Genomic DNA, 22,121 nt, shown 5'->3' on the forward strand with positions numbered 1-22,121 from the left:
ACTATGTATGGATGCTACACCCAAACATACATGTGCTGGAGTAAACAAAGCAACCCGCACACCGGCTTCACAATGGGGTATCTGTTGCTCCTCTAGTGCCAGCAAGTAGCGGGATGCCCGAAATACTGGGGAGCTGCGTGTGGATAAATTACACGGGCGCTACAGCCCCCACGCGCGTCAGTCCTCGCGGGCTCCACTCAGCGCGTCTTCTCCTCCCATCCCGGTCAGCAGACAGTGCTGTGAGCTCAGCTCGGGAGGCAGGCGGACTTCCTGGGCTCTGCCCGGCCTCTTAAAGAGACAGTAACACACATCGGCTCCCACACTCTGGGAAGAAGCACACGGGGACACGAAGAAAAAGGACACCGAGGAGGGGAGAGTACACCGAAGGCATTTACAATAGCATCAAACCATTTACGTGTATGATATCATATAAACTCCATTAAATGTCATGTATGCACACTGTAAGCATGACATGTACACTATGCTTTCAAATTCATTGCTCTAACGTATTAAGAGTCATGTATCATCTGTTATTATCTACCTGCCATATGTCCATGAAATATACTTCACATAGACATAACTCGACTTCAGTGAAGTCATGAAACTTACCATATTTTCATATTTTATAAATAAGTCTCTGAGCAGGTTCAGCATCCGGCTGTAACCATGTTACAGATTGACTGAGCTGTGCGTCATACACCTATACATGTAAAAAAGGCCAACATTCCTAATTCATAGGGCAGTGGTGTGTGTGTATGGGGGGGGGTACAGTTAACTCTTTGGGAACGGAAACTTAGTCACGTTATTCAGACATACCCATGTACATTCATAGAGAAAACTAGCAGCTGTCGATTTGTCGCCCCCGTGTGGTAATATTGTTACTTAGGCTCTCGGGTGACTTTGAGAACGTCACGTGATGCAGCGCAGGGATTCCCCCCCCGCCTAAGAAGGGGCAGTTTATGTAACCGGCTCTGGGATGTTACACAACGCGTGAGCTCCGGTTCATCCCGTTATCTCAAAATTGTAATAGACTGTGCTAAGTTCTTCGCGGTGGTCACCTGCACTTTAAACTCGTGTGTCACGTTGAAATAACCGTCCCTTTCTTTTAAATGACAAAGATTTTATGCGCCCAGAGCTCTCCCAACATATGCTGACTATGTCTCCTCCACATGCGGTTTAACACACAGTCACCTGCCTGCAGGCTCACACCATAGTCTTACCTCAGGAGCATCCATGTTTGCGAGGGAGCGTCCTTCTCTGAGGCGCAAATCTGTTTTCTCCTCTAATGCTTCTTTTGTAGAACCTCAGAATGTTTGCGGAGCATGAGTGCTCTACAGCCCTAAAAGAGTTACAATACTGTGTGTGAAGCCAGGAAACTTGTGTTTTAAATACATTTTTAATGAATATAGCTAACACTACTTATACTGCAACACAGACAGGCTTATACACTAAAGGGCTTTTCACTCTCACTTCATTATGCTCTTATTTGTAATACTTTTTTCACTAGATACCGTGACACACAAGCAAATTGCACACGGTAATATATTGGAATGCCATGGAGGATCTGGGTCCCTTCCTTGTTTTTTCTGGTTAGGAGGGCGCTAGGTAGCCCCTAAGGGCAGGCACCCCCTCCAAATATATTTCAGTGGACCAAGGAGATCCGGCCCTTCTGTGGCTCTTTTGGCTGGAGAGGAAAGTAAGGGGTCGCATATCCCTTTAGGGAGTGTGACCCCCAAAGAAGGGGATCTGGTGACCACCCTGGCTCTCGTCACATTTTGGTACTTTTTTTTTTCACAGCTGAGCCACTGACTTTGTGGCGTTAATAAAAGAAAACACCAGCAGGTTCCTCCAGCAAAAAGTGCTGAGCTGATTTAGTGAGTAGACAGCTGTCAAGCTGTTTTAGCGAGTAGAGTCTTGGTAAAGCCCTAACCACACCTCTAACTGCACCCCCATATTACATGGAAACTACTCATAAAGTGTCATCCTAAGCCACATTTTTCACCACACCCTCTAAGCCAAAGATGTCCCTCCTCGGCCATTTAAAATATTGGAAGCTATGTATATTATTAATGGACAACATTATTAATGTACCCACCATCCCGTTAGAGACTTTAGGATCCCTATTTAAAAAAAAATTTATCAGCCAGTTGTCATTGTGCATCACAGAGCAATGGGGTGTTATCCTAAAAGCATTTTGTGTTTCTGGCCCTCAGGATTGAATTTAGACACTACATACTTTAAATAAATGTGGCAATGGCAGAGCACGTTCAAAAACAAACCTAGGTTTAATGTACAAGTTTACTATCCAAATGTATTTTCATTATGGGTTTGTTTATTTGGCACCACATAACCTTACGCTTCCTGTTTTCAGTGCCTGGAAGTGATGAGTATACTGCATATGCATATTGGTAAGCAGGAGTTCGACTGAATGGTTCTCCTGCAACTTAAGATACTAGGAGGTTGAGAAGACAATGCAAGTGAATAGATGAATCCTTCTATGCATTTACATGGGGAAAATTTGTAATTTAATTAATTAAAGTGCATATGTTGACTGAGGAGTCCTTTTTGAGACATTAAACTTGACTTATAACATAAGTGAAAATGCTCTATACATATAAATATCTTATGAAAATAAAGTAAAACAGTTTTTCAGTCCGTAGAATCTCATAAATAAATGATCTCCAGCATTTGCAATAATCACAGGTGGATCTCGCTTGTTGTAGATCTGACCATCTAAGTGTTAAAGGAAAGTGACAAGGGTACCAGTACCAACAATATAGTGATATAGTAAGTGTATAATAAGTGTATAAAGGTGACCATCTAAGTGCCAGATCGCTCACCAATGGTAAGTATAGACATTGACAACTGGTTCTGATTCAGGTAGTAGCTGGTGAGGGCTGGGAAACCATGGTTCTCTTTTCCTGTGTTTGTCTAGTTCCAGTGTTAATCCTTGTGTTTCTTTTCAGGTTGCTGTAGATGTTCACCACTTCCTGTTGGTCCTTTCTCTTTGTAGCTCCTATTGACTGAGCCTGTGTCTGGTTACTTGTCTCTTACAGGTAAGAATACCCGGCAACTTCTCAGTAGCTCCTACACTTCACGGAGCTGGTGGATCTTAGAGACCTTGCACTCCCCCACCTTCCGTTTGAGGATGCCCCACAGATGCTTAATATGGTTTAGGTTTGGAGACATGCAGAGTGTCATTTCTTCAGTGTTGTCACATGAAAAAATATAATAAAATATTTACAAAAATGTGAGGGATGTACTCACTTTTGTGAGATACTGTATATATATATATATATATATATATATATATATATATCTGTGGTTTTGGTATTGAGCACTGGTAACTTTCCACTGTTGTTTATACAAATGATTATCTAACCATTTGGCCTGTTATCAAACGTTATCTAATTCAGGAGTTGGCAAAGATTTATAGAATTTACAAGCCAGGAAGACTTAATTAGAAACCAACACAGTTATTTATGCCCCGCCTTGTGTTTTATATAAAGAAAAACAACCCCAAAAAACAAAAGAAGTTGAACAGCAACATTAATATTTTATAAAAGTTATAAGGGGCTGGAGATATTAGTATTTATACATTTGATTTATATTCCATCCTTCTTCGTAGCTTTCCACCAACCACTGTTAATGAGTAATTTATGGGTGGAAGGATATTTATGGTCAATTGTATAGATGAGGAGAGCTTCTGTAATCAATGTTATTAGAATTCCATGCATTATATACATGGATTATAATAGAGTATACCAGCAAATCTTTATTGACAGAGGTCAGCTATCCTGAAAGCATGTCAGATAAATACTGTCCAATGAAGTGAGAACATTTGGTTCTAGAAAGAGGTAGAAAATAGTAGCACCCCTGTTACTGTCAATCATGGGGTTTAAAATACTCCTGATCACAAGTCTAAGTACTGGGAGCCATTAAATTAATTTAGCATAGCTTGTAATTAACACAGTAATGAGGCAATTGTCAGAAAAGAACATAACTACAGACTAGGAGCAAAGGGCCATTTTTGTGGGCATTTGCTTGGCCCTTTCATTGTTACAGTGAAGGCTAAGCCAGGGGTTGTATGGCCATAATACCCATGTGGCAGAAGATGTTGTCAGCCATTGTCTCAAGAGGAGATTTAACACAGATAACTTTTACTGGACCATTGTAACAAAAGGTACGCTTTCGAGACCTCAGAGACTTCTTTTCTTTTTAGGAAGAGACCACTGAGGTCCCAAAAGCTTATGTGACTAAATGGTATCTGTTTTTGGTATCTGTTTGCATGACTAACCGTGTCCCTCTGGCAGCTAGCACCATCCTTGTGCATAGTAAGCTCTGCCCGCTTGCAAAGCTACTCCGTCAGAAGAGAGATCTCTGGGTAGCCTACTCTAGGAAGTTTCTAGCTATGACTTTATGAAAGTTTGACCTTTCTATACTGTGTCTTTTGTTACCCTTTGTACTATCAAAAACATATTCAAGGACACTTAAGAAACATGCATACATGCATATATTGTCAGATTGCTTTCTAAACTACTGTAATTTTGTTCCTGCTATGCTATTTTCCAAGATTGGTTCTTTACTTTTTTGTAACATTCCTCTTTTGAGATGGTTTATTTTATTAAAGTTCTGTATATACAGAATGCCACACTGAGACTCACCTGCCTTTAATTGTTGTTTGAAGCCAGACTGTAAGAGATGGTGACAGATAAAGAAATGAAAACTGAAATGAATCTGAAATCTGATTGGCTTTTTAGTGTTTTGGGTCATTTAGAAGATTGTTATATGTCAAATCTTTCCTAATGACTACAAAAGGCAGACACAGGGTTAAGCCAAACATACAAACCTTACATAGCCCTTGCAATATATTCCAAAAACTCTAAAATTGGCCTTTAATACAGCTTGCATATAATCTGTACAAATTATTATTTCATATGGCTGTGCTAACTGTTATTTAAAGGAACAGTCAGCCCCATTTAAACAAAAAACAATTCCCCTTAGCTGACGTATGTAAGGGGATGGTTTGGAAAAGATACAGTAATTGAAGGGGGAAATTCATTGTAACCTAGTTTACAATGTCTACCCGTAATAATGTGTATCTCAGGAATTTCAATGTGGAGTATAGTTCAGTTGATCTAATATGACAGGGCTGGATTTTAGATGATAGTTAGATAGTTCATAATTTTAATCAAACCTGGGTTTATTTTTGATCCATGCAACAGCATCAATGTTAACTTGTAGGACACCGAATAGTCTCTTAATGCCTAGTTCTAGTATTCATTACATTTCTTAATAGCCCATGTCCACTACATGTTTGTTTCATTTGCATTTTCATTTATATAACTCAAAGTATTGACATAGTTCTCTACGTTGTATGGTTTTGGGGAGGATTGGGGTCAAGAAAACTTTATGCTCCTCTGCCAAAGATTCGAGGAACATTGAAAATCAATATGCCACCGCATTCCCTGCCAAGGGATTACCATCTCTCTAATAACTGCACAGGTGTACTTTGGTCATCTGCAAGATTAATGGTATTAGTGGTCTGCCTGTGCATTCCCCGTTTATGTTTAAGGTACTTTGTTGAAGCAGTCCTAATTGTCATAAACCTGACATATAACTTTTGTCAAAAAATAGACATTGCTTGCTTTGCCAGGCATAGTCTAGTATCTTCCCTGTTGACTGGCAATAGGATCTGCCATAACAAAAAGCATATTTACATTAAGGCCTAGTGTCCCTGGAATCTCACATTGTATGCAAGAATAATTGACATACACAAATAGGAAATGTAATCATTTAACCTTCAAGGTTTTATTCCCTTAAAACATTTTTTTTTGGGGGGGGGGGACCGATTACTGAACCCATTTCCAAGGTTCAAGACACCTTCAGGAACCCTACTGCATCAGCTTGTCAGAATCATTACACTGCCTACATTCGAAATGTGCAGAAGTAACACAACATTCATTTTATTTACCAAAATAATGTTTTTCTTATATACATATCGGTGCTGTATAAATAATTATATGTTAATGCTTATTTGTATGAGGGAAAAAAACTTTGTATTTGGTGATTTCACACATCTTATATTGTGGGTTTTGTTATAAGGTGGAGCTCTTTGCATCAGAGGTTAAATCATTACTGAATACATCATATGAATACCATACCAGAAATTGTGTGAGTCAGTGATTATTTCCATTCTCATAGATGTAAAGCTATTCATATGAGTACATGTGGGATCTCCCACATACAACCCAGCAGCAGAAAATAACTGCGGTATCTCTTACTGTTGCTTGACCAGGTTTCTGACACTTTTCACCCTCCAGCATTCATCTAGCTTTCCTGCAAAGGATAAGAAAGTCTACCCAATTAAAACTTCATGAATACCCATATGCCGATCCCTTACTGCAAAAATGCAAACATTACAGTACCGTAGATGTGTGGGTTGGCAGCAGATAGATTAAAACAAGATTGTCTTTAATTTTTTAAACAGAATTACATTGTTTCTGCTGTCCCATACGTTTATAATCATTTTTCAATACTCCTGTGGCATTTATTAAATCCGCTAATCCCTTTTAGAATTTGAATACAAAATACAATCCCTGTTGTTAGATGAACTTGACACAAATAATAAGTAAAATGATTTTATTAATGTAAAATTTCAGTATGTCCTTATAAAATATACAACTATGCAACTGGCATTAAGGTTTCTAAAAAGATTGACAATAATATGATGTACTCTGCTGTTGCTACATCGTAGCGAGGTTTATAGCTTATCTCTGGAGATTAATTATAATATGGGGAGACATTTGTTGTTAAATCCCTTGTGATATGTAAAGCATGTTTATACTATAAATGCAAGTGAAATATTTTCCCAATTTGAGTTAACTTTGTGACCCAATACAAAAGAAGCAGGCCTCAGTAAAAATATTTATTTTTTTAATTGGATATTCATATATGCTAACTTTATAATGCAGTATGCCATATCAGCTTTGCTATGGTTAAAAAAATATGTAGGGTGAAACAAAAAACAACCTTTTAGCTGGAAAAGGAAAACTTACTTTTTTATTTGAAATATAGTGCTTTAGTATAGGGGAAGTTGAGAGACTTAGAAAACAGAAAAAATAAAATAAAATGTACTTAATTTTGAGTAGACCTTCATCAGAAAAAGAGGGTACCAAATCTACATTTAAAGAAATGCTTTAATATAAACTTCATCTAAGTTCATCAAAAAAATCACGTCTTTAAAATCATGTTTTTATATTGATATGGGAAAAATGGTTATTTCAGCTTTTATGATTTGTATAGTAGACGGTTTCTCTGTGTGCATCTTCTGGTAAGTGCATCATACCTGGGAACTTCCCAGGGCCTTCTACATCAATAAAAAAAAACAGAATAGTCAAATATGATATATATATATATATATATATATATATATATATATATATATATATATATATATATATATATGATAATACTGACTATAATGGTTTACAGCACCAAAGAAACAAAATGTAAGCATTTTAAGAACCATACTATGAAAAAATAATAGCAATTGAAAATGAGTATGATAATTAAAATCAGATACTTTATTTCAGAAAAAAATAATTAAAAATAAATATAATAGTTCACATTATCTGAGTTAAAAGGACAGTCATGTAGTTGTACATTTAGAACATGAGGTATTTGCTTGCTGTATTTCCCTGTAGGTGTTTTTGAGCACCCATATTAACAAGGCCATAATAACACATATAAAGAGAGATTGTGCGTGGCAATTTATAGACATGTTATTACTTCTTGTGATTTTTAAATAGTTATTTTTTCCCAAAGGGCTTATCACAACAATAATTGCACCTTCAGATGTTCCAAATAAAAAGGCCAAGGATCCTCACTTTGAAAAAAATAATTTATAATGTTAGCTCTTAAAAATGCCTAAATATTCACAGGACATGGTTTAACCGGTGGGGGATGTCATCTTGTATTTGGTAAATACAATATTCAACGTTTTGGGGTCAGTAGCTGTTCATGTAAACGTTGGTAATCTAACCCTGATGTGACTATTGTTTTAATTCACATAAGATTAAAATAAACTCCACCCCCAATCTGATTTGGCAAAATGGCCTTTGTCAAAGGTATATCCTTCCTAGAAGGTGATTCAATCCATACCTGGAAATTTTTTAATAAACCATAGGATTGATTTATATATATCATGTTAATTAAATTAAAGCTTGTATGAGTGTGTAATTTTGTTTTTTAATAGCATAATAGTATTAATGCTTTGTGTTTGATTTATGTATAGCAAGGGTGTCCAACCTGCGGCCTTCCAGCTGCTGCAGGACTACATTTCCCATACTCCTCTGCCAGAGCATTAAGACACCCCTGATGTACGGTATGCCTTATCTAAATTCTAATCTGATTTCCATTACGTGCCTATTGTTTCTTGTGGTTTGTGTTATTGAAATCTGGGGGCAGGAGCCAGGGGAGGAGGTTATATCGTTTTCTCAGATTTTTTATAAAATAAAAAAGCACCACATTTGTACCATGGCTATATACAGACTGTACAGTTCATAATGGAGGTATCTCCCATTTAATCATATTCAGTAACTATAAAACCACCTTGTTTTATGGACATCTGTGCTGCAAAGCAGGTGCCTTGTATACATGAACTTGACCCTTTGGGTTCAACATTGTGAAGTGCTAGCCTGTGTAAGATCATTTGTTATTCTACTGCCATCAGTTGTATTGTAACATGTACAAGAGGTATGATAATAATAATCATAATTTACTCATATGAACGAGGTAGGATTCTGCTTTGCAGTTCAGAAGTCTGTGGAGTATACATATAGGGATCTTTGTATATAAAATAATGAATAAACATTGCTTTGCATTATATATAAAATATATGGAGAGGATTTTTCTTACAATTACATAAGGCATTTACAGAGATATGAAAATGTACAAAAATCAAATATGTTTAGCATTCCATAATAACCATCTAATAGAGACACAGATGGAATAAAAAATGTATACTTTCTACTTTTTTCCCACTGTCACTGAAAAAATGCACTGAACACAATAACTTGCCTTCCCCTCCCGCACCCTCTCTCCACATTCTTTAAAGGGCCAGCTGCTTGTCACTTTATCTACAGTCTTGAACTGGGTGACAGTAAAGCTGGTGGGATTGTAGGAAGGGTTAGTGGTGAAAAGCACAGGTGAAAGCATGTTGTGACAACACATACTGATGTACCCAGTGCGTGTCCAGGGTCAGGTTTCATCATGTGTCGTTTCTGTAACCACCATCTGTATCATGCTCAGGTTTAACATTTCTTGCGCAAAAAATAGCAGCAACACCAGGTGCGAATTTCCTGTCTTAATTAAATTTCAACGGCAAAGCATCCTAAATAGTTTAGTTTCAATGTAAAACAAAGTGCACATCAGCTTTCTTTTTGCTTCTTCTTCTTCTTGTAATTATTTGCTTTACCCTGCTCCCTGTTAAAGTACTTTAGCGGTTTAGCTGCTCTAGATAAGTTCAATGTAAACAAAAGAGTGCGGAGTGGATATTTTTAGAACAGTTCTATATTCAGTGCAAGTGTTGTACACGCTGCTCTTCTGAGTCCATATCCACATGGACCTTAAATAGGCAAGTGCTTCTCCCCTTCCCTGTGCTGAAAGAGGTGGGCAAGAAAACACAGATTACGACATATCCTTCATAGGGTCACACTTCAGCAAATAATACATCAAAACTACACCACAAGAGGGAAAAGGTTAGGATGTTCACTGATCAGGTCTCTACCCTCAACTATTTTCGCTGCCACAGGCCAAATGTGATGCTTTCCCCTTTGAAATAGTATTGGACACACTATGGGAATGCGCTGGTATCCACCATACAGATTTATTTTGTAAAGTTATTGTTTTTTTCTTAGTAACCATAGCAATATTAGCATACATTACATCCTTAGCTCTTTGGTTCAACCCCTAGTTGGACGGTCCTCTTACAGTAGAATCAGTAAACAAAGTACCTTTGAAAGCAACATTTATAGTATCTAGCCATTCTTTGTACACATAGTAGCTATGTATCATGAAAAAAATCGAGTAATAACTATAGCATTTGGTTTCCTTTTTTATATATGTAACCTTAATAATGTAATACATTTTGTAATTATCAGTAATCCAAACGACATTAGGGCATTACCCTAATTTCCCTAGCCTGCAGCTTATGATTTATTCTAGAGAGAGAGAAAGAGTATATATATATATATATATATATATATATATATATACAACGTGTGTGTTTTCACAAATTGGTATGCAATTTGCTAGACCATCTATCCCCCAAAGCTTAGCAAAGCAATTACATAATATGCGGCCTTGCCATCTCTGCACAAACCTAGGATAAAGCAGGTGTCGAATCAATACCACAATTTATATCAACTTGGTATATGACCTATTTGCCCTTCATGTTAATCAGGACTGGTAATAACCTTAGTGTATATATATACATTACTGGAAACTTCCTAAATGAAGTGACCATTCCCCAAAACAAGGCACTTTAATGCACCCTATATATATTTTGTATGTAAATGCATCATCAGTTCCTTGGCTTGGGGGAGATGCAGCTCCTGTTTACAAATGTGCATGATCCACCAACCAGTTTCAGTGCTGGCTCATGTGAGTTTTCCTGCTTTATTGTCAGTTATTGGCTGTTTCTAGCAAATCTCAGCGCTGCGGTGTCTTCACCAGGTAGGTTGTGTTTTATGTTGGGGGGGGGCATAAAGAGAATGCTAAGTACTTTAATATACATTCAGAGAATATATGTAATTAATCTCCTTAACCTAGAATTTATGTTCCTCATTAATTTTAAGTAGCATATGGTCTAGTAAATAGAGACAAGCATGTCATGGCCTGTTAATGATTACATAGGACAACATCATTCACTGACAAGAGGTAGACAGTTATATCACAATAGTTGTAGACTGACCTCAGAAGGATCACTGCTTGAACTCATGTACCTTATGACTTGTAAGTACATTACACTCAAGTTGAACCTGAGATGCACCAAAACCCTCTCTGTGTTTTAATACCTAAAGTTAGATTTTAAGACTTGCTCAGTTTAAGGCTACCTATTTTTTATACCATGCTTACTGTTATGTCATAGGAGAAATCCTTAGTGGATCATGTATGATTCAGTCAGAGATACTTGTAACCATAACTTTAGCCTCTAAATGTTTGTTCCTACTCTGTATTTACCTTAATTGTTTTTTCTACATTTCTTATATATTATACTATATAAAATATTTTATATAGGCAAACTTCCTGCTTAGGGTCAACGCAAGGAGGAATAGTGAATAATGCTGGCCCACGCAAAATTATACTTGCATGCAGCCTGGCAGAATGTAGTTGTCGTGAAGCATGAAATCCTTCTTACCCCGCTTGCCTTCTTATTTTTATTACTTGTGTTTTTGTGCACCCTAACCTAGAAAAATATTACATACAAATATGAACAACCTTACCGGACTAGTTCTCTAAAAAGAGTATTTAAAGTTGAAAATAAATGAATGGGCATGAAACGTGAAAATAATTCAGTTGTGTTCAAACTGTCTAACACCCTTTGAGGTTGTGTTGGATGCACTACCTTATTATGTCTCTTACCTGTTTCCTCTGATTGCTGAGGCAAAAAGTACAGATGGGTCTAGGAGAAGCACTAGCCACTGAAGCTCTATATTGCAGGCACGGCTGTCCATCCAAGCAGTCCTCCCCCAGCAGCAGGATGTTGGCTAAGTGCGAAATGTAACTAGAAGCCAGCCGTAGAGTTTCTATTTTAGACAGTTTGCGATCAGCAGGCTCTGTGGGAATGAGTGTCCTGAGGGCTGTGAAGGCTGTGTTCACACTGTGTGTACGGTCTCTTTCCCTGGCATTGGCAGCTTGTCGCTGCTTGCTGACTCCAGATAGCCTGCCTTTCCTCTTCATTTTTCCCCTGTATTCCTCAGCTGGGCTACAGTAGCCTCCTTCATCGCCACCACCCAGAGATTTGTCTGAACTGTCGCTCACGCTCTCCAGATCTTCTGCATCAGAGAGAAAACCACTGGTACAGTCTCCAGGTTGTCCAATACCGCTCCCCACACACTTCATGGCCCTGCAGTCCTCCCCAGCAGCCTGTGTTGTCTCAGTTCTGAGCAGCACTAACCCCCAGGCCCCCATCACTTTTTATGCACCACAGGCAAACAGCACCTGTTGATAGCAAGCAGCTCCACTTGATCCACTGACACCTCAGCAAGTCATTTTTTGAATGGTTGCTCCTTTTAGCCTGAACATGTGGTTGCTCCTAAAGGCAAGAAAGGTGGGGTTGGAGCAGAGAGTTGTGGGCGTTGGGGCAATAGCACCATCCTAAGCAGTGCACCTGTTTGTGTTGTCATGTTGTGGGTAACATCTACAGACAGGAGCCTTGCCTCACCCCCTGCAAGAGAGTGAGGGGGACAAGCAGCACACTAACTAGGGTCACAACTGCCTGTCACCTTAATGAAATAGAGCAGCCTCTTACTACCAACCTTCTCTCCTCCAAATCTGCTACTGTTATCAAGCTGCCAGTACAAGAGAATTCCTATCAACAGTCACGATGCTATGCTTCTTGAACTAATCATTCTAAATAGGAATGCAAGTAACATATTCTGTAAGCTCTTCGGAGCAACAGCCTCTTTTCTAGTGTAATCTAATTTATTGTACCCTGTTCATAAGGTCTTTGGCCACTGTACTGTTCAGTACTGTACCGGTGTAAATGACTGCACTTATTTTACCTCCCCTTCAGGGGAGGACTGGCAGCCTAAGGCCTAGAAAGTTTTGTCCTCTGAAGTGACTACAAATTCAGGAGGGCATTTTATCTCTGGATAAGTAAAAATTAACTAGTTCAATTTATCCCTACAGTAAGTAAAGTACCAGGAAACATATGACCAAATACACACCAGGACAGGCTGTGCCACACCGACCCTCAAACACACACACACACCCGGACAGGCTCTGCCACACCGACTCCCAAACATACACACCAGGACAGGCTCTGCCACACCGACACACCAAACACACACACACACCAGGACAAGCTCTACCACAGCGACGCCCTAACACACACACACCAGGACAGGCTCTGCCACACCGACACCCAAACACAAATACGCCAGGACAGGCTCTGCCACACCGACACCCAAACATACACACCAGGACAGGCTCAGCCACACTGACACCCACATCAGTACAGGTTAATAATTTGATTTACACAAGATACCTACCACATTGAGGATGCAAGATATTTTTTTTTTACACAATACTTTGTAGTGCCACCTTTTGCAGGAATTACAGCTGCAAATCTCTTAGGGTACATCTCTGTAAGCTTGGAAAATGTAGCCACTGAAATTTTTGCCCATTCTTCAAGGGAAAACTACTCCAGTTCTCTCAAGTTGGATGGGTTCCGCTGGTGTACAGCAATCTTTATTTCATACCACAGATTCTCATTTGGATTGAGGTCTGGGTTTGGACTAGGCTGTTTCCAAGACATTTAAATGTTTCCCCTTAAACCACTCGAGTGTTGCTTTAGCAGCATGCTTAGGGTCATTGTCCTGCTGGAAGATAAACCTCCGTCCCAGTCTCAAATCGCTGGAAGACTGAAATAGGTTTCCCTCAAGAATTTTCCTGCATTTAGTGTCATTCATCATTCCTTCAATCCTGACCACTTTCCCAGCCCCTACTGAAAAATATCCCCATAGCATAATGCTGCCACCACCATGCTTCACTGTGGGGATGGTGTTTTCAGGGTGATGAGAGGTGTGGGGTTTGCACCAGACATAAAGTTTTCCTTGATGGTCAAAAATCTCAGTTTTATTCTCATCTGATCAGAGTACTAATCATGTTTGAGAAATCTCCCACAAAGGCTTTTTGGCAAACAGCAAACCTGTTTGCTTATGTTTTTCTTTAAGCAATGGCCTTTTTTCTGGCCACTCTTCAGAGTTATCTTTGGTCTCTTTGTTGCCTTTCTGACTGATTCCCTCCTTGCCTGGTCTGTAAGGTGGATGGCCCTCTCTTTGCAGGTTTGTTGTGGTGCCATATTCTTTGCATTTCTTAATAATGCATTTAATGTTGCTCCATGGGATGTTCTGTACTTCACCACAACTTTGTCCCTGACCTGTTTGGAGAGCATCTTGGTCTTCATGGTGCCCCTTGCTCAGTGGTGTAGCAGACTCTGTGTCCTTTCAGAACAGGTGCAAATATATACTAAGATCATGTGACAGATCATGTGACACTTAGATTGCCCACAGCTGGACTTTATTTAACCCCTTCAATCCCAGGGGTTTTTGGTACCTCAAAGCCCAGAGCAATTTTGCCATTTTTGGGGTATGTCAGTTTAGCGATGATTCTCTTTTCCTGTGAATAGTGTACCCATGTAAACTTATATTGTTTTTTCAAGGAGAGATAGAGCTTTCGTTTGATACCATAGTTGGATGATTAGCTGAAAATTTAGAATGAAAAATTTAGTAAAAACTAGCGAAGATTAGAAAAATAAACTAATTTTTTTTCCATTTTCCCTCTGAATCCTCACAAAATTAGGTAAAGTGATGGAAAATCCCCTCCAAGTTTATTAATTCAGGTGTCCTGATTTCAGAAATACCTAATTTATATAGATTTTCCAGACTTTCCCAGCACCAGGGAGCATACTATAAGGTGTACAATTTTGTATAATTTTTATGCCTATGGCTTAACGGGTTTGGGGGTTGTGAACGGGGGCAGAAGGGTTATACTGGCTAGATGTTATGCTAGGGCAATGGGAAGTAAGGTTTTTTAATAATTTTTTTATTATCTTTTTTTGTATTTTTTTTTAATTTTTTTTTAATTTCATTTATTTTTTATTTTTTATATATTATTTTTACACAGAAATGGTTAGAGGTCCTCCTAGGGACCTCCTGAACATGCCAGTGATGTCACAATGACATCACAGCTCACATTATAATTTTTTTTATTATTATTTATATTATTATTTTAATGATTTATTTAATATTATTTTTTAAATGAATTAACTTTTTTTTTTCCTGCTTTTCTCTTTCAGGACAGGAGGGGGAGTGAGAGAGATGGTTTCTCACTCCCCTCCCCGCGATCCCCCTGCACCGATCACACTGTGATCACTATGCAGGTCCTTACAGACCTGCATAGAGATCGCAGCGTCTCTGTGCCTCATCGGAGGGCAGGATATCCCTGCAGGGGATATCCTGTCCTCCGATGACCTTCCAGGTTACGTCAGCAGTGACGCAACCCGGAAGGGAATGCCCGATCGCGCGTTTGCAACTGCACTTTCAACTGTAACAGTTTACCGGCTTTCATGCCGGAAGCTGTTACGGGAGATCGGGCAGCAGAAAGCTGGCGAGACGGGAAACGGGGGGTCTCCCGTGCAGCGGCAGGGATGTGTCCCTGACGCTGCACGAAGGGCTGGACGTACCGGGATTTCCATAGGGGTTTCTTTGTGGGCGTTTTTTGGACGTCCCGGTACGTCTATAGGGGAATGAAGGGGTTAACTAATTATGTGACTTCTGAAGGTAATTGTCTGCACCAGATTGTATTTAGGGGCTTCATAGCAACGGGGGTGAATACATATGCACGCACCACTTTTCCATTTTTTAGAATTTTTTGAAAAAGTTATTTTCTTTATTTCACTTTACCAATTTGGACTATTTTATTTATTTCCATTACATGAAATCCCTCAAAAATCAATTTTAATTCCATGTTGTTGCGACAGTGTCAGTCTCCGGGTCCAACACCTACCTTTCTGAGGCATCCTCCGGCTACCTACTGCACGGCACTGTCCCTTTTGTATCCCTATTTATCATTTGACCACCTGGCTTCTGACCTTGGCTTGTTCCTGGACTTCGTGAAACTCTATTTGACCCGACCTTGGTTTGTTCCTGGACTTCGTGAAACTCTATTTGACCCGACCTTGGCTAAGTACCTGGACTCTGTGTTACTTTTTTACCCTGACCTTGGCTACCATCTGGACTTTGCTTTTACGTTACCTGTCCTACCTTGGTGCTATTTGCCCATTAAACCACTGCTTGCTTTTTGTCATTCCTGCGCTACGCTCCACTGAACCCACCACGACAGACAGAGACCCATGCTCGGAATGCGTAGCTCCGCAGTAGAAATCCTCCTTGCCATGAACGCTCAATTGCTTGAGGGATTAACCGTTCATATTCTGCCAAGCACGAGCTGAGACTGAGCGTGTAGGGGTAAAACAGAACTCTGTTTATTGAAGACAGAATAGACATTTATACACCAAACATCAACTACCAGACAGCCCTGTGCCTTCGTACAGTTCTATGGCCAGCAATACCCATCTGAAAAAGAGTCACTATTTCAGGGTGATCCCAAGGGAGCGGTGTCAATCCCAGGGTACCAATGGAGAGCTCAGGGTTCGAAGACGTTATGGTCCAAAAAGCATTATAATCCGACGTCGGGACCCTGAGCAACAGCGTCGGAAACTTCCCCGGGAATCGTCCGCACAGTAGCCGGGCCAGAGTTCCATAGCCGCAGCTTCTGCAGCCCGGTCCTAAAGATTGGTAATAAAAGCAGGGTTCCCAAATGAGCGCCCTTTCTGTAACTACCACCGATTACCCACCACGAGCTTAATGTAACCTCAAAAGGGCTACAAGGTGGGACAAAGGGTGTCCGTAGAGTCGTTGTTCCAATTGTCGGCATCGCCGTGGTTCCTAGCCGCTGTACAGTTCCATGAATTTGTGACTAGGTCACGGTCAGGCACATTTAGCGTTTACTGGCTTGTACAGCCCCCATAGCCGACTAGTTCATGGGAGTCTGGTTCTGGCAGACCAGAAGGGGTTTCCTGGTCACCCTGTGTCCCCCAATGAGCACAGGGTTACTTAGACATAAGAGGGGACTGGGCAGGCAGGTAAGAATTCTCCCCAGGAATCTACCAGTGCCCCCTTCCCAAACTTACCCCCATGTGTCCACAGCCTCAGGGGATTACCATGACAGTTGTGATGGAACATAATAGGGAAAAGGATGAATACTTTTGCAAGGCGCTTTGTAAGCTTATTCACACCTGTTCGCCCAATTGGAGGAATGGGCGAACAGTCTGTCCCTGTGGTGTGCGCCGAGGCTTTGCTGTTGTGTAAGTACTACACTAGGCCAGAAAAATGCCGACGGATATGCATAGAAAGAGAAGCATTTCCGTCTGCATTATTCTGGCCTAGTGTAGTAGTTAGCTACAGGGCACTTTTGCGGAAATACAAGGAAGAAGACTAAGCTTAATATGTACGTGACCTTGATATTGGTAGAAGAAAACCACCAATCTCACTGCTTTTTTCAAACTACAAGTGTGCCATTGCAAGAGGTGATACCCTTTTCTGTACCCGCGGTCTCTGATTGACTGAGGAGGTGCACCTGCTGTAACTGATCAACTATACTAGCACCTGCTCTTCCCTTACGAGTCTATATATTACTGCTGAGCACTTACCTCAGTGCTAAGGCATTACAGATAATTGTCACATAGGACAACTACAGCAGATCAGAAAATTATCTCCTTGCTGGATAGGGTTCAATTGTTCCCTTGTTACTTGTTATTACTTGGGTCTGTCAGGTGTACAAATTTGCATCCCTGATAGTGGGCATGTAAACTTCAAAAGAGACAGCTTCCTCAAATGTCAGCTTTGTGGATAAAGTCAAGTGGACTTGGTGGTCCACTGTGGCTCTTCCTTGAATAAAGACCAAATAAGAATTCTGATAAAACTCCTCTGTACTTCTGGATTAAAAAATGTTAACTGTATATTAACATTCAGCGGTCATATACATTAAAGTGCATATTAGGGGTGGCCCCTTTCCATGGTCCTTAGATAAGGGCTTGGGGGCGTTGCTGAAGGACATCAAGGGGGTAGATGTTTATTTTCCACTACTGTTTCTTGGAGTTTAATATCATAAAGTTGCAGCCCAAGTCTCTTAATATGATTTTTTTCTAAAACAATCTATATTCTAAAAACAAGAAACAAACACTTGAGTTTGTATTGTTTTTACAATTAGCCGTAGCTTCAATAACTTTTCAAAAAGTAAACATTTATAAAATATATTCATTTAAAAGATATATTTCCTTTTATTATTTTATTTTTAATTAGATATATAATTACTTAAATCTCCTATAGCGCTTTTGGACATCAGAATCTGGGATTATGAGTACAAGCGGGTTATGACACCCTTTGGGTTATAAAACTTTCATGTCTTAACAGCCTTCAGTGCAATTTGTCTCTTTAATTTGAAGAGACTCTCAGCTGTTGTGCTCTTGCTAAAGTTGGACTTAGTACTTACAGCCTCTTCAGGCTTTTCCTTAACACAGCAAAAATAGAGGACATGGGCTCAGAGTACCTTGTTTATATACTGCGCATAGAATTAGGGAAAAGGAAAAGTACAAAAACCAAGGAGTCAGGTAACTAAAGTATGAGCTTTCACCTGAGCGTTCTGTGTCATATTTTAACCTAGGTTAAGTAGCATTTGGTATCTGCGTGCATGTCCACATATGATGTCATTTATTTCCTGGGAGTCAGCAGGGAAATATGGGTGGCAGAGGTAACAGACAGCCTGGGACACTGCCTTGAGTCAGGTCTAGGGGAGACGAAAATACAGCCTTAACGCACCATAGCAAGTATTATTGGAAACTCTAATATACTTGACTGTGAACCCAATAAAAGCTAGGAAAAGTTCAACTAGATAGAAACCCTAAAATGCACCCAATGCACCCTGATGCTCTCATGTCTTCAACCATTTGAATCAGAGCTGTAAAAAAAACCCTTAATAATAAAGAAATGGTGGCACTTCTCTTCACACCCCATGTAGATATTAACGTGGGAGTTATTTAATTATAATTATTGATTGGGACATAATCCCATGGGACCCTAATTATTAAGTTTGGAGACCCCCCTGAAGTATATGATTTCTTCTTTTTATCAGGCAGCTGACCTTCATTGGTTGATGCCCGAGGAGGCCCCTTCCAGTGGTTTGTAAGGACCTTTAACTCCTGATGCCGAAACTTGGACTGGGGATTAACTAATGGAGCCACCCCAGGCCATGTTTTGGCATCAGGAGTTAAAGGTCCATATAAGGGACTTTATTGGTCGCCGGAACTGAGCTCCTCTGCATGAACCAATAACGGGCAGCTGTCCTTCATTGGTTCATGCCAGAGGAGGCCCTTGCAGGCGACCAATAGTGTCGCTTGTACGGACCTTTAACTCCTGGAACCTCCCCAGGCCAAGTTTTGCCGTCAGGCATCAACAAATGAAGGGCAGCTACAACTGCAGGGGAAAGTACAGCTCGCAGCAACCATGTCTGTTGGTTGAGTTGAGAACAGCATGCAATGCACTGCTGTAGAAATAAGCTTCGGTCACAAATATACATGATAGAAGGTGGTTGAAAAATGATATGGTTGTCGCTCGTAAGGGAACATGATATAATTGACAGTTGTTATCTATTTATTCATGTTCCATGGATCATACTGCGCATCTGATACATCCCCCAGCTCAATGAAAGAACAATACTGCTTTCATATCCTTTTGCAGTGGACTTTACCAAGCTATTGGGCACGGCTGTTGGATAGCACTGACATATCCGCAAAGCCGAGTGCATGTTTCTATACTGTTATGACAGCTGCTACATCTATGGATTTTACAGAAAACAAATCTCACTCAAATTAACAAGCAATACCAGCTGGTTACAGGCAATATTGAGGAAAGGAATTTGTGCCTAGTAAAGAAAACCAAGAATTGAAAAAAGAACAGAAAGAAAACACAAAGATACTGGCACATGGATATGCGTTACAGCGCAACATTTCTGTTCTGGTGGCAAATACAGTATATAACAATATAAAGTTATTAAAAAAGCAACAATATAACATTACTGTTAAAATAAAAACCTAATTCCATATTTCTTGAAGTATCCATGGAGTACTACCACTCCCCTGTTGAACTGGGGCACTCTAGAGTGAAAATAAATATAGTGGGCATGTTACCCGAAAAACCCACAACATTATAACCTTTTAAGCTAGAGGCCTTGGCGACCCAAGGTCCCCATACTTTGGGATATGAAATTACATTCTCATCTCTGGCCACATTTTTTCTTCTTTTCACCTGCTTAGTAGTTTCTTCATATCTTCAGGTGGATGTTAACACCTTTTTCTAGGCCCTAGCTGTCACTAATTAGTAAGTCCCTATTTGGGACCCAAGTTACTTAGAAAACACATAAAAAGCCTTACATTTTGTGATGTATTGCATTTAAATTAATCTTCTATTGTCTACCTGCTCTATACTGCCATGTACCCCTAGTGCTGTAAAGCTATACATGAACCAAGTGTGGAAACCCATTTTAACATCATGAGCTATGAATTCTAGTGCTCTGTTTCAACACAGCTGATGCACATACATGGTATCTTGGCTGCCACTACACAAGTCCAGCTGTTGGGATGACCTTGCACCTGTAAGTGACCGGTGTACCAAAAATAGTGACCAAGTGGCTCCGGATTAAAAGACAGCAAGCATGTCAACAGTCTCTGAAACTTACTATCTAGTTCATGGATGGTGGGTTTTTTCCAACCCTTGTAAAGAGTAAGCAGAATCTAGGGTATTTATGTATTGTGATAAGATTTATTCTTAATAGGGAGCTGTTTTTTTTAATGCAATACTAAATATTCCTAGTATAATATAAAGAAGTAGAATATGGTAGAGAAAGATTATATAATGAAGTTAGTAAACAGAATACTCTGGCCTAAGTATTGTTCAAGGTCATTTAATGTTTTACAATATCAGGATCATTACATGATTGTGGCCTATTCTTCCATTAGTGCTCTGATTGTATTCAAACAGCGTCTAAAGTAAGTTTCCTGGGAATAGTGGCAGTGTTTGTCATATTGTGAGCAAACACGTGTTTTCCACTAAGCAAATATTTACATTCCCTTTATTTTATAACCTGGCATTAGAACAAGGAAGGCATTGAAATAAACATTCATTTAAAATTAGTTTAGTATAAATGTGCACAAATGTTACTTTGTGATTTGTGTTTGTCCATTTACTATATAGTATTTAAACATGCATTCCTCAATTTAGATTTGCATATTTGTTTTGGTCCCCCTAAAACCACTGGTTTGGAAAATACAGATTTTACATCAATCTATAATTACTGTATTAGACAGGTGCAAATGAGCCAAAAACAATTTCGTTTTTGCCCATTCCTTTTTCAGGCAACTGATGATGTGTTCTGCCCATTCAGTTTGGATGAAAGTGGGGGAGCATTTTTAATTTTCAATTTGGGAACAAAATTTGTTGCCGAGTGCCCACATTCACTCTTATTCACTCATTCTCATACTCTCATTCTCTCACACTCTTGTTTTGCCAAATTTCTGGTGACGTCCTCTTCCCGATCCTTCAATCATTTTACCCTAAGGTGAACTTCTGCCAAAATGGCGATGCTTTCGGTGACACCCCCCCAATTGTAGGATCGCAGGAGAGGACATCAATGGAAGCACTGCCTTTTTGGTTGAAGTTTGCACCAGTTTGTGTTCGCTTGGAAGCGGACGAAGACAGAATATGAAATAGAGATGATAGAAGAGAGAAGATAAAGAACAGGTATATGCGGAAGTGGAAGCAGAAGGGGAAGTGGTTGGCAGAGAAGGTAGGGAAACATTTTAGAGAGTGTGAGAGAGTGAACAAGAATGAGAGTGTGAGTGAATAGCCCATGCATATCGGACGAAAAGTTGGAGCTTTTTACTTCATTTTTGTCTGCTTCGTGGGGGTCTACCATTGTTTTTGTGGCTTAGGACAAATCGCAGAATTTGCCAAAATTCAGTACATTTGCATTTCGTACAAATCCGAATGCACAAGTCTAATAATTATGCCTTTTGTGGATGTGCACTCTTAGCATCGTGGTTACCTTAGAGACCACTGAGCCTATCGTACAGTAAAGTCACATGTTGCATATCATCCATTAAATATAACTCAAATACTGTGAATATTTATAGATGAAATATTATTGTATTTAAGCATCTTGGGGCACAGCCAACTCAGTGACAGGAATATATAATCTGTTGCACCACTAGAGTGCGC

General features: G+C 39.7%; 1 pseudogene; it reads right to left on the bottom strand.

The window, feature by feature from the left end:
- Positions 1-177: 177 nt before the first annotated feature.
- Positions 178-18,784, bottom strand: LOC149289207 (transcription factor 15 pseudogene; annotated as a pseudogene).
- Between the last annotated feature and the right edge of the window lie 3,337 nt (positions 18,785-22,121).

Source organism: Sceloporus occidentalis, unplaced genomic scaffold (genome assembly GCF_023333645.1).
Source record: "Sceloporus occidentalis isolate IW3139 unplaced genomic scaffold, rSceOcc1.0.p SCAF_47, whole genome shotgun sequence".
Classification (NCBI taxonomy): domain Eukaryota; kingdom Metazoa; phylum Chordata; class Lepidosauria; order Squamata; family Phrynosomatidae; genus Sceloporus; species Sceloporus occidentalis.